The following is a 16617-nucleotide window of genomic DNA, read 5'->3' as shown; positions in this document are numbered from 1 at the left end:
AGGTGGGGGGAATGGGGAAAAAAATAAAAAAAAATACATACTTACCTACCCCTGTTCCTCCTCAGCTCCCATTCTTCTTCCCGTCCCCTGATATCTCTTCTTCCTGGTTGTGAGACCTGCTGCCTCAGCCAATCATTGGCCACAGTGGTGTCCTGTCTCAACTAGTGATTGGCTGAGCCGGCAGGTCCGGCACCAAGCACTCCTCTCACAAGCAGGAAGAAGAGAGAAGATTAGATGAACAGAAGAATAAGAACAGAAGCTGTGTAGAGCCTTTTTTATTTTTCCCCAACCTAGCATCATATTCTTTTTTATGCGACACTGGAATAAAAATAAAATCCTAAATTACAAAACCACTTTGCCAAGTGAAATATCCCTTTAAAAGCTGCCCATCTACGACTAATAATGCGGTGCCAGCATGTTACCAGCACTTTTGATAAGCCGGCACCTGCTACATCTATAGGAGTGTTTATCAGGAAAATGGGGAGTGATGCTCCGGAGAGGTTAATGTTTCCTATATTTGCACTATAACTTTTTACTTACATCTTACGCCTCCCTTCCCTATTCTCTCCATACCCCCAGCAATAAGGCCACTGTACCTGCTACTAGACATGTATGTCATTTTTCCTAAACCTTTATACAAGTAGGTCCTGGATCTGCATATCCGTATGAACGGACTGACAATGTACTTCATGCCAAATTAAAAATATCTACACCTGCCTCTACCCGGGAACGTTCAGCAATTACACAATACAGATTATCTCCGTGGGGATCCCTGCTCAACTTCTCTTTAAAATGCAGAGGATCTCATGTTCTGTGATCACTCCCAAATTCCCTCTGCCTGGCTGTGGATGAGCATCGCACGGTAATAAACACTGGTTTGGGCTTCTTTTAGCTCCTCTAAAATTGCATGGAATAACACGTGGTGGTTTCAATCATTGTGTTTTAGTCAAAATATTATCCCTATAATCGTCTTTGCTCTATAATCTCTATTGACGTTATCATATTGTACTCACACATTGGTGGGTTTCATGTCACGTTATGGTTGGCACTTTAGTTTGGGGGGGAGGTAGTACTGGCCTGGCCATGTTACTGGATAAGCAAGTTCTTCAGATTGATGTATTGGAAGAAGGAAAAATGGTTCTGGCAAGTGTTCTGGTGGCTGACAAGGGCCAAATTGTGATGACTACACAGTCAGGGCATCTCCAAAACAGTAAGCCTTGTGAGGTGTTGCTGGTGTGGTTAACATCTAACAAAGGTGCTTCAAGAAGAACACAGGTGATAGGGTCATGGGCACCCAAGGCTCATTCATGGGCATGAGGAGTAAAGGCTTTGATCCCACAGGAGAGCTTCTGTAGAGCAAATTGCTTTAAAGTGTCACTGTTGTTTAAATTTTTGTTTGCAGATATCAATAGTACAAGCGATTTTAAGAAACTTTGTAATTGGGTTTATTAGCCGAAAAATGCATTTTTATCACAAAAAGCAGTTTAAGGGTACAAACCCACTTGACGTATTTGCTGCGTGAATCAGTCTTAAAAATAAGCAGGCAAAACGCAGGTTGGCTTTATACGATTGTTCTGCGTTAAAATACGCAATTGCGTATTTTTGAAGCGTGAAGCTTGTTGTTAGCAAAGCATCAGTTGTTAACAACCTGTGCGAAAAACGCACGTAGCTTCGTGCTTCAAAAATACGCAATTGCGTATTTTAACGCAGAACAATCGTATAAAGCCAACCTGCGTTTTGCCTGCTTATTTTTAAGACTGATTCACGCAGCAAATACGTCAAGTGGGTTTGTACCCTGAAGCTCTCCCCGTCTTCATGGTTTTCTATGGGGTGGAGATGAGGCACCAAAACAGGATAACAAAGAGTTAATTTACAGCTACAAGTCCCGCTGTGTAATCCTTTGTTCTCTGCTCTCTGCTGGCAACTAATCTCCCCCCTCCCCTCTTCATAGAACAGACAGGACCCGACTGATGTAAAAAGAGTCAAGATTTCCTGATAATGAGCAGTGGATGAGAGAGAGGAGGAGAGGGGGGCTGGGGAAAGTCTTTCTGAATGCAGATAATGGCATATTTGCCTAATAAACCCAATTACAAAGTTTCTTAAAATCGCCTGGACTATTGATTTCAGCAAAAAAAAAAAAAAAAATACAGTGACACTTTAAAGGTTTTTGTTATCTGTAATGGAAGAGTCAGATCACACAGGGTGTCATGACTGGACCATAGAGCTAAAGAAGACGGCAGCCTGGGTAAGAGATGGCACCAGAATATACTATGGGAAGAAGACAAGATGGAGGGGGCCGTGTGATGGGCAATGTTCTGCTGGAAACCTTGTGTCCTGGCATCATGTGGCTGTTACTGTGACATGTAGCACCTACCTAGCTATTGTACACACCAAGTCCATCCAATGACTAAGGCCCGGGGACACCACAGACAATGTTCAGGAAAGTGACAGAGAGATCAAGGAGGTGACTCGGCCTCCAGATTGCCCAGATCTCAATCCAATCAATCATCTGTGGGATGAGCTGGAGAGACAAAGCCCATCCGTGGGGGCAGCACCTTACAGGGTCTGCTGCTGCCAGATACCACTGGACACCTTCCAGTCCAGGCCTCAATGGATCACAGCTGCTTTGGTGGCATAAGGGCAACATACAGAATATTAGGCTAAAGCTTTGGCTGTCCAGGCTTGATGGAAAATATAGTTTTGCACCAGCTAGATCACATTTCAATATATCAAGCAATGTCTTCCTATGGGATTGCCTAGATTCACACATGTACGTGATTGCTGTAGTGTTATACAATTGTGGTTTTGCACATTTTTAGTCTTTTTCTCTTAGAAAAAAAGCAATCTTGCAGAAAATGAAAGGGAAAAATGCAGAAAATTTAAAGTAATATATGAGATACACTTGTGGCCTTATTACTGTACACAAAAAAAGTTGCCATAAAGCATATTAAATTCTTGGATTTTTACAAGCTTTTGTCCCCATAAGAAAACATTGACGTCACCCACCAGTATCGTGACCATCAGAAATCACAATGTTATTAAATCTATTAATTCTATGTAGCTGCCTTGTAGCTATCCCTCATCCCATATGCCGCTATCCAGCCCACCTATCATCACTTATGTACTCTTTACATTAAAAGTCAAACAGTTGGCAACATACAACGTGAACATAAAAGAGAACATAAGCGGCATCTCATCGCCTCCTTGTGAATATGTAAATGCCCCCTTGTCACAATGTGCTGCGTGTATTATCACATTCTCCGGATAACCACAATGGGGCAGAGTTATCCTTTATTATAGACGCCAGCTCTCTCCTCTCCTCCCACCCCCCCTTCTCTTCTTCTTTCCAGATCTGTCTACTTTTCTACTTTGTATCTGGCAAGTGACCAGAACATTTAATACCTAATTAATTACTCTGCTTTGTGCATCGGATCCAAGCCAATGACCACGTGTGTCATTAAATATAATGATCTGGAAAAACAAGATGTTTATGGAAGTATAGAATATCTAACAAAACCCTGACATCTTAATGGTAATTGTGTATCTGCAGTCACCAGTGACCTAACCTGATCTCTGTATATTCCATAGTGCCGGACACAAGGGGCCACTCTGGCCACATATGCAGGTACACACAAACAAAAGGTGTCTCTGGGTTTGCTAGGGGGCGAGAAAATGTAGTATGTGACAAGGACCTATGAGTATACAGCTTGTAAATGACCATCTTTACCCTGGTGCAATATTGTGCAATTGAGAGCATTATGGGTAAGTTCACACAATCAGGCAATTCCCATTACCATCTATGGGAGGTGTGCAAAGTTAGTAAAATGGTACGCTTGGCTTTTTTCGGACCACCTCCGACAACCACAATCAAACCAGAAGGTTCCGAGCGGGAGCGGCGCATCAGAGGCACAAGGTCGGATGACTTCAGTTTATTATTCTGCTCCCACCAGCCTGTCTGCAGTTTTTGTCCTTCTATGGGACTTCTCCTTTAAAGTGACACTGTCACCCCCCTTTTTGCATTCTGACTTCTCTACACAGGTGTAAAGGGTAAATTTAGCAGTTTTCACACCTTATTTTATATGATACGTCATGCTGCTTGTTCAAGTAAAAAGGGATCTTTTATCAACTGCAGATTGTGTTAAGTGGGCGGGGCTTCAGGGCAACAGCGCCACTTAGCCCCACCCACAACACCACTGTTGGACCGCCCCTCCATTACGTCATATGCACATAGGCCCTGCCCCCTCGCTGACCATTGGAACAGGCTGGGCTAAAGGTTTAGACCCCACCCCCTCTAGGTCGACCCATACAAATGGACATAGAGGGGGCGGGGCCTATGTGCCAATGACTTCAAGGAGTGGTGCTGTTTGTGCAACCCCGAAACGCTCAGAATTTGACTCCCAGTGGCAGGAGAAGATGGATGCAGCCCTAGAAATAGGATTTTTTTTTTTATTAGCTTAATTTTTATATTGGTTCCCTTTGCTTTATCATGTCCCATGTTTTGTGCAATATATTACAAGTACCGGATTATCAGAATTTCCGGATTAAAGGAATTCCATGCATTTTAATAAAAAATAGTAGATAGAATAGTAGTTCTTCCCCCACACACTGGGTTTGGCGCAGTGCATTGTGCTTTGTTCTGTACGTGCGCTTTCTCTCTAGACAGATGTAGATATTTCCTCTGCGACCATTCGGCGGAGGAGACGCCCGGAGGTTTAATGGTTAACATTGTGATGGGAGAATGTTCATGTCACTCTAAATTCTTCTTGACTTGTACTCTTGGATCGCTGCCATGTAGGGACAGTAATTTGTTTCCAAGGAAACAAAGTGGAATAATTTACAATATAAATATGTTTGCTGTCGGGATGGAAAATGGCAAACATTGGGTAAGCCGCAAGAGATGAGTACAAGTGGGGAACCGTGGACAATGTGGGGTACTTGTATTGTACACAATGGGTTTAGGGGCCTCCGCCACATCTCCGCGTCTTCTCGGGGACGATACAACGAAGCAGAGATTAGATGAAGTGGATCAATTATTTCCTAATAACTTTTCCCTTTGTTTCACGCTGTTATTACTACATTGTAATTGCAATGAGATAAACTTTGGATATTTGGACATGAAACGTGTAATGGGAATAATGTTTTCCCTGCTGTGAATTGTAGATCTTATTGACTGGGTGGGGGTGGGGGGGCACATAATTCTGTGTATTACACAAGTTTTAGGTTGCAACCGAGCAGCTTGCGCAAGATGATCTTCATTAAAGAGTAGTGTTGAGTGAATTTGCTTAACTTTTCGGGTTCGGGAGCGCTCTCCAAACCCGAACACTCGGCATTTGACTTCCGGCGTCTGGAGAAGTTGGTTGCTGCCCTATGGGTTCCTAGAGAACATGGATACAGCCATAGGCTATGTTTCCACAGCATATCTTCTCGTAAATGTACGGCTGTTGTTGCAATCGGCAACAACGGCCATACTTTGTACGTAAAGACATGCAGCCTTAATCTTCTATGGGATCCCGGCCAGAGCGTATACACAGGGCAGAGTATACGCTCCGGCCGGCATCTCTCGCGCAGCCGCAAAGAACTGACATGACAGTTCACTTAATAGCGGCCGCAGAAAACCATGTCAGTGCACACTACTGAGCGAGCGGCTGCGGCTGCACGCTCAATAGTGTGCAGTGGGGAGTTCTGAAAAAAAGATAGATCATCCGGCCGGTACTGCAGTACCAGCTGAGGTGATCTTTTCAGAGACTGGCCGTTCCGTGACACGACCGGTCTCTCACACTGTGGGAACATAGCCTTAGACTGTATCTAATTGAGGACTCTGATGCATTGTATTGGCATATAGTGGCATGTATCTCCCATTGACTCCAACTATAAAATAAGGTATACTGCTCAGTATACTTTGTATAGAAAAGGTATGGCAGTGGGACACTCTGTTACTGTCCCCACACCTTGGCTACCAGGATAGATGGGAGATGTAGTTTTGCAACAGCTAAAAAGTCACAGGTTAGGAACACTGTGCTGAATGACTGGAATGGTAAATTTGATGTGTATGCCAAGATAACGCTAAACTTAGGGCTCGAATGCTGTGTGCACCCATTGACCTTGAAAGTATACATTTATTTTGCAGGACTAAAATGCATGGTCTACTGTTTGGATTTATGTTAAGTTAAAAGGAAAATCTAAGCATACTCACTAGTAGACTATAATTTGCCAATTAAAGGGGTTATCCAGGCTTAAGCCCCTATTCCACGGGTCGTTTAAAGGAACAATATCGTTCGTATTCGGCCGATATCGGCCGCTACGAACGATATTCGGCCCGTGGAATAGAATGCAACGATCAGCCGACATCGTTCATTTCAGCTGATCGTTGCAGTCGCTTGTTTTTCAACATGTTGAAAAACAAGCGACTGATATAGCAGCGATCTGCTGCCGTCGCTCCGTTGAATAGGAGCGTCGGCAGCAGATGCTGCTATATCCTATGGGCTGCCCGGACGATCAGCGATCCTCCGAGCAGCCCCTCCCGCACTCACCCGCTCGCTGCAGCCGCATTGAATAGCGGCGGCAGCGAGCGGGGAACGAGGAGCAAACGAGCGCTAATAGCGCTCGTTTGCTCCTCCAAACGACTCATGGAATAGGGGCATTAGAAAAACATGGCCACCTTCTTCCAGAAACAGCACCTCTTCTGTTTTCAGTTTGTGTGGTTTGGCAGCTCAGTTCCCTTTAATGGTGCGTTCACACCTACAGGATCTGCAGCTGATTTAATTTAAATAACTGAACACAGCATCAAATCTGCTGCAGATCCTGTAGGTGTGAATGCACCCTAAGCTTGTTGTTAGCAAAGCATCAGTTGTTAACAACCTGTGCGAAAAACGCATGTAGCTTCACGCTTCAAAAATACGCAATTGCGTATTTTAACGCAGAACAATTGTATAAAGCCAACCTGCGTTTTGCCTGCTTATTTTTAAGACTGATTCACGCAGCAAATACGTTAAGTGGGTTTGTACCCTAAGGGTGCCTTCACACCTACCGGATCCACAGCGGATCTCACTTCTGCGAATTCGGAGCGAGATCCATTGCGGATCCGGTACCTTTCACCCTAATGATAGCACATACCCGCAGCGGGATTGACATCCCGCTGTGAGTATGAGCTTTAACCCCCTGATGGCCGCAGCCCCGCTGCATCCCCGCCTCCTGCAGCTCCACCGCTGCCCGCATCCCCGATCGCCGCCCGCATCCCCCATCATCCCTGCAGCCATCACGCATCCCAGATCATCCCCGCAGCCCGCCCGCATCATCCCAGCTGCTGCGCCGAGGAGCAGGTAATGTATGCTCTCGGCGGCGGGCTGCAGGGATGATGCATGGGGCTGCGGGCGGCGATAGGGGATGCGTGTCGGCTGCGGGGATGATCGGGAATGCAGATGGGCTGCAGAGATGATGGGGGATGCGGGCGTTGATCGAGGATGCGTGCGTGCGGCGATTGGGGATGCAGTCGCCGGGGCTGATGGGGGCAGCGGTGGAGCTGCAGGAGGCGGGGATGCGGCGGGGCTGCGGGAAACAGGGGGTTAAAGCTCATACTCACAGCGGGATGTCAATCCCGCTGCGGGTATGTGCTATCATTAGGGTGAATGGTACCGGATCTGCAGTGGATCTCGCTCCAAATTCGCAGAAGTGAGATCCGCTGTGGATCCGGTAGGTGTGAAGGCACCCTAAAGGGGTATTCCACTTAAACTTAACTTCTGATATGTTGCTGCCCATGGTGAGACTAACAATTCCTTCCATACTTGTTATTATCTATTCAGTCTCATTCCCCCAGTTCTGAGCTGCTGCTTTCTGCTGAAGACACAAAAATCTGTGTGTGAGCTTTCTTTCCGTCTTCCCCCTCCTCCCCCCTCCCTTCTGAGACGGCTGATGTAACAAGTCCCTGACAGGCTTTATCTGCAACATTGTAGCATCTTTGTAATGCCAGGAGGATTTTTTACAGTGAGTTCATCAGCAATCTTACCTCAGCATTACAATGAAGCTACAGAGTTGCAGATAAAGCCTGCCAGGGACTTGTTTACATCAGCTCTCTGGGAAGGGAGGGGGAGGAGAAACAGAGAGAAAAGCTCACACACAGATTTTTGTGTCTTCAGCAGAAAGCAGCAGCTCAGAACTGGGGGAAGGAGACTGAATAGATAATAAGTATGGAAGGAACTGTTAGTCTCACCAAGGGCAGCAAAATATGAAAAGTTATTTTTAAGTGGACTACTCCTTTCAGTGAATGAAGTTGAATCAGGGGCATCTCTCTTTCTGCAGAAAAGTAACTGTTTTGGATAAATCCTTTAAAATGTGTGGTTATGCTAAATTATTAAGTCAATATGGCCATACAGTAAATGCCTGCATCATGAGCCCAACATGGTGTGGACCAAGCCCAAGAATGGAGCTGTTTCTAGAAGCAAGTCATGTTTTTTTTTTTTTGTTTTGTTTTTTTTAATCTCACTCCCAAGCCGTATGTCCTATATAGTTCCCATTCACAGTTCTAGCATTCTATGTTTAGTAATAATTATAATATCACTGTGATAGATGCCGGGAGATGACACAGGGCCTATACTATCACTGATCACACGACAACAGAAAGCCTATAGAGGAAAGAAAACAAGTGACAACTATCACAATGAGCACCAACACAAGCGTCTTAGTGTAATTAAGTCAGTCCGATGCTTATTTGTTAGAGGATTGCTACCCCGGAGTGCAAAGTATACAGGCCAACACTTAGTAATAACAGATATTAGCAGTCTCGGATATTAATAGCTGCAGATGTCACATGATATGACAGTAATTCACACAACTACGGACCGGGGTCTCTCTTTCTTTTTGGGAGGACCTGCTCTCCCATACAAATAGAAAATAAACACAGCCTTCCGGGGCGCAAGTGGCAATGAATGTTAAATTTTGATTAAATAATAGATATGTGTTGAGAGGCCCCTTTTCTGTAATGTGTCATTAAGAAAGATAGCTAGACGTTGGTAGAGCCGTAATGATTATAATTAGCGCAACACATAAAGTGTACGATATGACACTAGGCCATTATTAACCCTCCGTGGCTGGTAGTTTTTGGACAAGCGGGCAAACGCTGGTGAAGAATAGAGATTATTATAGCCGTGGTGAGTACGCTAACAATACACCCCGGAAAACAAAGCCGAGCTCAAACTTTCTCATGATCAGAGAGGGAGGATTCAGAACAATGGACAGTTCAGTGACAATAACAGCATCAGGATACAGACTCGTACGCAGGCCTCCGGATTTTTTGTTGGTTACAAGATTTTGCAAGTAAAACTGCTGCAACATTGTGCATTCACATATAGCCAGCCCCAATGGATGCACGGTTAGGCTATGTTCACACAACGTATATTTTCGTAAAACCACGGCCGTGATTATTAGGAAAATTTACGTTACCTTGCTGCCTATGGAATAGTATAGTATTCCTAGGGGTGCTGCAAAGAACTGACATCAGAACTCCGCGGCTGCAAAGATCATCCGTCCCGTACTGCAGTACTGTCCGGGATGATCTTTTCAGAGACCGGTCGGGTCACGGAATGGCCGGTCTCTTACATAGTCTGAACATAGCCTTATGTAGGTAAACAGCTTGCAGTACTGAGCGCAACTCCAGTATGGCGGAGTCTAATCATTCAGCATTTGATACTAGTGACTGAAGAAGCTGGATGCAGCCCTAGAGGGTCAACAAACACAGCAGCCACTATGTCAGATGGTACGTCCAGCATAGTGAACTTACCTTACCCAACCTTTTGGGATCACCTCTTCACTGACGTCCGCTTTAGGCCACATTTACACATCCTTCATCGTCCACAATTGCACAGACCCGTTTGTAGGTATTAGTGATCTGTGCCATAAAGGCTGTATGATGGCTGACCATGGCTAATGGCCCTTTTCCAGATGAATAGCAACTATGGATGTGTGAAAAGGTCCATTGAAATGAAGGGGTACCATGTGGTCCACAGTTACGGATCTGTAATTGCTGACAATATAATACTGATGTGTGATCGAGGCCTTAGGGTAGAGCTGCACATTGTGGCAGCTCCATGTGGATGCCCATAACTGTGCTGGCAAATTCTGTGGCCATTTTCCACCACATGCGGTGCTGGTTTCGTCTCCAGTTTATACAAGGTGTGGTTCACTTCTTAGTTGTTCTTTTCCTGATCCCTTTCTTTCGCTTTAGATGTGCTCCATGCTTCTGTTGACCCATGTTGTCCTGGATTACTGTTTTAGATTATTTTCTATTGCTTACATGTCTACTACATCAGAATTACCTAATGGGGTACTCCCAGTGGAAATCTGTTCTCAAATCAACCGGTTTCAGAAAGTTATATAAATTTGTAATATACTTCTGTTTAAAAATGTCAAGTCTTCCCATACTTATCAGCTGCTGTATGCCCTGCAGGAAGTGATGTATTCTTTCCATTCTGACACAGTGCTCTCTGCTGCTTCCTCTGCCCATGTCAGGAACTGTTCATAGCAGGAAAGGTTTTCTATAGGGATTTGCTGCTGCTCTGGATAGTTCCTGACATGGACAGAGGCGGCCGCAGAGAGCACTATGTTAGACTGTAGAGAATACACCACTTCTTGCAGGACATACAGCAGCTGATAAGTATGGAAAGACTTGAGATTTTTTTTTAAATAGAAGTAAATTACAAATCTATATAACTTTCTGACACCAGTTGATTTGAAAGGAAAATATTTTCATTAGATAACCCCTTTAACTCCTGCCTTGCCTACCTGACCTTCTCTACTGGTTCTAGAGTCTGAAGAAGTTGGATGCAGCCCTAGTGGGTCCAGGAAAACACGGATACAGCCTATGGCTTCCAGGACTCCCTAGGACTGCAGCCAACTTCTTCAGCCAGATGCGCTTATCTCAAGCTGGTATGTTTTCTTTTTGGTGAACCAAGGATAACCTGTAGGATAGACTATCAATAAAAGATTGTGAGGGTCCACCTCTAAACACCCTTGGACCCTTGGATTGGACTGGCCATGCTGCTGCAGGCTCTTCATTGTTTACTGGACACAGTGCCATAGGTTTGCTAGTGGCTGCTTTTGGAATTGCAGCTCTGTTTATTGGTCATGATGCAGATGAAAACCATGTGGATTTTCTTATTGTAAGTTGTTTACCTTTAATATAACAGCCATAGGGTCTAATAATAATTTAAGTCTTTATTGCGGTCATACAGATTCTGACCCAGGGATGGGGAACTTTCAGCCCTCCCAGCTGTTGCAAAACTACAATTCCCATCATACCTGGACAACCAAAGATATGGCTTTAGCCAGGTATGATGGGAATTGTAGTTTTTTTTTTTAAACCCAGAGGTTCCCTATCACATGGAGTATATATGATAGAAAGTAATAGTTTAAAGTGTCACTATTGCAGAAATCAATAGTACAGGCGATTTTAAGAAACTTTGTAATTGGGTTTATTAGCCGACAAATGCATTTTTATCATGAAAAAGCAGTTTGAAGCTCTCGCCCCTGTCTACATTGTTCTCTATGGAGAGGAGAAGGGTTGAGGGAGATGAGGCACCAAGCAGGACAACGAAGAGTTAATTTACAGCTACATCACCGGGCTATCTCCTCTGAAGTCAGACTCAGCACTGACCTCTCTGATCTCTGAATAGCAGCTTTCACACAGGTCCCGCTGTGTAATCCTTTGTTTTCTGCTGGCGATTAATCTCCCTCCTCCCCCCTTCCCTCTCCATAGGTTACACAGGACTCGACTGATTTAAAAGAGTCGAGATTTCCTGATAATGAGCAATGAATGAGAGAGAGGAGGGGGGGGGGGGGGACCTGGGGAAAGTCGTTTTGAATGCAGATAATGGCATATTTGCCTAATAAACCCAATTACATAGGGTCTTAAATCGCCTGGACTATTGATTTCTGCAAAAAAAAAACTTTAAGGTATCTAATAGATACCATGATGGATTTCCTTCATATTTGACTTGGCCCCCGCCTGTAGACTCGCTCCCAGTCCACACACACAAGATACTCTATATTTAATATAATGGCCTAGATGAGCATTCTCTCCTATTACAGCACCTAGAGCACTAATATAGCTGCGCACTTCCCCGTAACCTCATACTTTATATATTTACTAAGAAAACAACACATCTCATTAATAAAACGAGACTTACTGGAGTGACTTAGTTACCTTATTTTCCCCATGGGTCTAATGTATACAAATCAAATCAAATCATGAATTATTCTGCAGTGTTGAGGGATTTATTCACAGTTTCTTTTAATAAAATATGCAAATATTTTTCAGTAAATTGATTTCCCAGATTCTCTTATCTACATATTCATTATTTATGATCATACACCAAGACTTTGATAAAATACGTAAAGGACTGTGTGTGTGGGAGAGGGTCTTGGCGAGAGGTCTACAAATTTCACGGTTTACAGATTGCGTATTTCACGCCGGACGGACTGAATTCACCTAATGGAAATAGGATTATTTTCATGTTATTTTTGATTATTTAGGTGTCATTTATATGTTTGATATATTGATGCTATGAGGGGAACAACATAAGGCTGTGTGCGGGAATGAATGAAACGGTGAATGTAAAGTTGTAATTCATCCATTTGTGAATCTTACTTTATGCTGCTGTTCTTACCTAGGTGATTGCTGGACGCCACTGCCGTTTTGGTTCTGGGCACCCTTACAGCTTATACATTTAAAGGGCCAGTACATGTCACTGTTCTTTCATCAATGTCCTGGCAACATACACGCAAAAAACAACTCCTGATCCGCTCCTCGCCTTAGCAATAAGGTCGTATAGGCCTTTGCTGTACTCCTGATTCACGTTCTGAACTATACTTTTCATTTTCTGCATGCCCTGACCTACTGTCCGTTGTTCGTGCTGACTACAGATAAGCGCTACTAAAGTATGCTGAGGTCTCTATGAACACGAGCGTGCAGCATTTGATTACCAGTGGCTGAAGAATGTCGCATCCCCAGGTTTGGTCAGACCCGAGCATGCTCAAGTTGCACTCAATTCTAGTATTGACCAAACTCTAGCTGCGCTGTCCTCAGCCTGTTTCACTGTGTCTTCTGCTGCACTTGGATGCATGAGGCATTGTTATCGGAGACTATGTAAGGGGTCATGACTTGCAGTGTTTACATCCCTATACTAAATAATATATCCCATATAAAGAATTTTTTTTGCAGAAATCAATAGTACCGGCGATTTTTAAGAAACTTTGTAATTGGGTTTATTAGCCATGAAAAAAGCTCTCCCCCCTGTCTTCATTGTTCTTTTATGGAGAGGGGAGAGGTGGAGGGAGATGAGGCACCAAAACAGGACAACAAAGAGTTAATTTACTGCTACATCACGGGCTATCTCCTCTGACAGTCAGCAATGACCTCTCTGATCTCTGAATACCAGCTTTCACACAGGTCCCGCTGTGTAATCCTTTGTTCTCTGCTGGCAACTAATCTACCTCCTCCCTCCTCCCCTCTCCATAGGCTACACAGAGCTTCACTGATGTAAAAGAATCGAGATTTGCTGATAATGAGCAGTGAATGAGAGGGAGGGGGGGACCTGGGGAAAGTCTTTTTAAATGCAGATAATGGCATATTTGCCCAATAAACCCAATTACAAAGTTTCTTAAAATTCCCTGGACTATTGATTTCTGCAGGAAAAAAATAAATAAATAAATACGACAGTGACACTTTAAATAATCATAACCCAGATGCATGTTTGTAGCAATGTTATATCAGTCAGTTCAGGTCATCAGACCAGCGGCCAGGATGGAACATAGGGCTGTAATAGATCTAAAAATGTACCCATATTGTGCTATGTTGGAACCCAACCAAAGGGTGATTAGTGCAACTCAAGCAAGCTCGAGTCCGACCGTTCTGCATCAGGATACTGAAGAAGTTGGATGCCGTTCTAGGGAGTCCTGGAAAACATGTTCTCCGGGAACTCCCCAGGGCTGCATCCAACTTCTTCAGCCACCGGTAATCAAATGCTGATGAGTTGTACTCATCTCTAGTAATGACTATAGGATCACTTATACACTGCTCCTCATAGCTTTACTGAGCCAAATCTGTAGCAACCCAGTGGGTCCACCACTACCGCTAGGTTGTTTTATGCCACAATCTTATACGTTATCTTCTAACTCTGTATACCAAATAGCATTTTATATCCACCCCTGCTTTGCCCAGGTCTACCCCCAGAACTACCTAAAAATGTTTCTTTAATGCAAATCTGCACAAGCCCCTCGTCTTTGTGAAAGCAGGACTGTTAGGAAGTCCGGTTATTAGTCAAGGATATTCATTTTGCTACATTGTTTTTTGTTCTGTCCTCTCATAGAGGCACTGCATTCAGAAGTTACTGTCAGAAAGACAGCCCCCCTTAAGTCCACTGTGAGTGAGTTCTGGTGGTAACTCCCGCCAGCGGTCATTTTTTTGTTCTCTAAGGCTGAGTTCACACTACATTTTTTTTCATATGTTTTTTGTAAAAAAAAAAAAAAAAAAAAAAAACGGATGGAAAAAAACCATGCCTTTGTGTGCGTCCGTTTTGATCTGTTTTTTCATTGACTTCCATTATAAAAGAGACGGATCAAAAAATTTTGTGTCCGTTAAAAAAATTGATCCATTTTTTTTTTTTTAGAATGGAAGTCAATGGAAAAGCGGATCAAAATGAATGCACACAAAGGCATCCGTTTTTATCTGTTTTACATCTGTTTTTTGCAGAAAAACGGATTTGCAAAAACGTAGGGTGAACCCAGCCTTAAATACTGAAAAATAAACGGACATTAGACAGAAAGCCGATGCATCCCATTGAAGTTAATGGGATCTCTCAGGTGTCAGTCTAAATTAGTTAGGCCAATTCGGCCAATTATCTTTCTGTGTAATAGACACACCGATTAGCCATTGACAACGATCATGTCTTTAGGTCCGACACCAAAATCATCGGCCGCCAACCAGGCATTGCTGCCTGTAATAGCATTGTGCTAATGATTAAATACACGGTTATATATTACCTCTCCACACTCTTCTGCTCTCTGCTCGCTTACCGGTAGCTGCAGCTTCAAAACAGGCTCTAAGCTGACAGGCCGCTCAGCCAATCACTGACTGCGGCAGTCTCAGCCAGTGATTGGCTAAGCGGCAGCTCAGACACAGGCCGCTGGGAAGCAAGCAAAGGGCAGGAGAAGATGGAGCGTGGAGAGGTGATGTATCAAATTTTAGGGAAAGGGCTGCACGGACATCACTCACGATTATCGAGCTGTGGAATATTCTCAGTAAACGAGCGCCAATCTAGCAGATCGGCGCTCGTTTACATTATTGATCGGACTGTCATCAGACCCGTCTAAAAGGATCCTTAGGGTCCTATTACACAGAGGGATTTTTAACGACTAACGATAAACTATCGCAAACAAGATTGTTTATTGTTAACCTGAAATCGTTCACCATATTACACAGAACGATGGTCGTTAGTTACGATCGTTACTATGATCGTTTCCTCCTTCTGATCCCAGCAAAACAATGGACAATGTGCAATTACACTGAACGATTAGTGAAAAAATGCGGAACTTGAGCGAACGAATGTGGAATTACAGCGAACGATAAACAATGATTTTAGGTTCAGATCTAAATCAACGATCAACAACATAGGAACGATTTTCTGATTGTTACCTGCAATTACACAGAACGATTACTGTTTAAATTCGAACCATATATGGTTTTTCGCACCATAATCGCCCCGTGTAACAGGGCCCTTAGCGTCTGGTCCCATTCTGTGGCGCCTTATAATTTTTTTTTTTTTTTTTTTTGCATGGCAACTTGGCATATGGTTTTCTTGCTTTCCCAACCTAAAATATTACACAAATTTCTACCTATTTGTGATGAAAATGCATTAAAGATGTGGGGTGGCATAATGTATGGTAGCCGGACCTCTCTAGTCTTCATTCCAGGTACACTAACAGCAGTACATTGTTTTGTTTGTGGAGCTGGTATTACAGCTATTTCTCAAAATGACAGTGCCAAGCCATATGTTACTCGTTCCACTGCCTGCGTGGCCTAAACCTGCTACCATGGCCTGCAGCGTCTCTGGACTTGTCTCCCATCAAGCACATCTGGGACGTCATCGGTCAGCGATTGCACAGGGAGCTGCCAGCAACGGATCTTGATGTTTGCGTGCCCAAGTGCGTTCAGCATGGCAGAGTATTCCCCAAACCGCTACTAATGACCTCATTGATAGCACACCAAGGCATGGAAGTGTGTGTATTTCTGGACATACAGGCACTCATACTTTTCTCCATTTTTTTTTAACCATTAAGGGATAGTCCACTCAAAAATAACTTTTAATATATAGCTGCCCATGGTGAGACTAGCAATTTATTATTATCTATTCAGTCTCCTTCCTTCAGTTCTGAGCTGCTGCTTTCTGCTGACACAAAAATCTGTGTGTGATGCTTTCTCTTTATCTTCCCCCTCCCTTCTGAGATGGCTGATGTAAACAAGTCCTTGGCATGCTTTATCTGCAACATTGTAGATTCTTTGTAATACTGGGAGGGTTATTCTGAGGTCTAGTCGCTAATGAGCTCACTGTGATTAACCCTCCCAGCATT

This window comes from Dendropsophus ebraccatus, chromosome 13 (genome assembly GCF_027789765.1).
Source record: "Dendropsophus ebraccatus isolate aDenEbr1 chromosome 13, aDenEbr1.pat, whole genome shotgun sequence".
Lineage (NCBI taxonomy): Eukaryota > Metazoa > Chordata > Amphibia > Anura > Hylidae > Dendropsophus > Dendropsophus ebraccatus.
The sequence above is the reverse complement of the archived record's forward strand: the minus strand, read 5'-3'. Positions refer to the sequence as shown.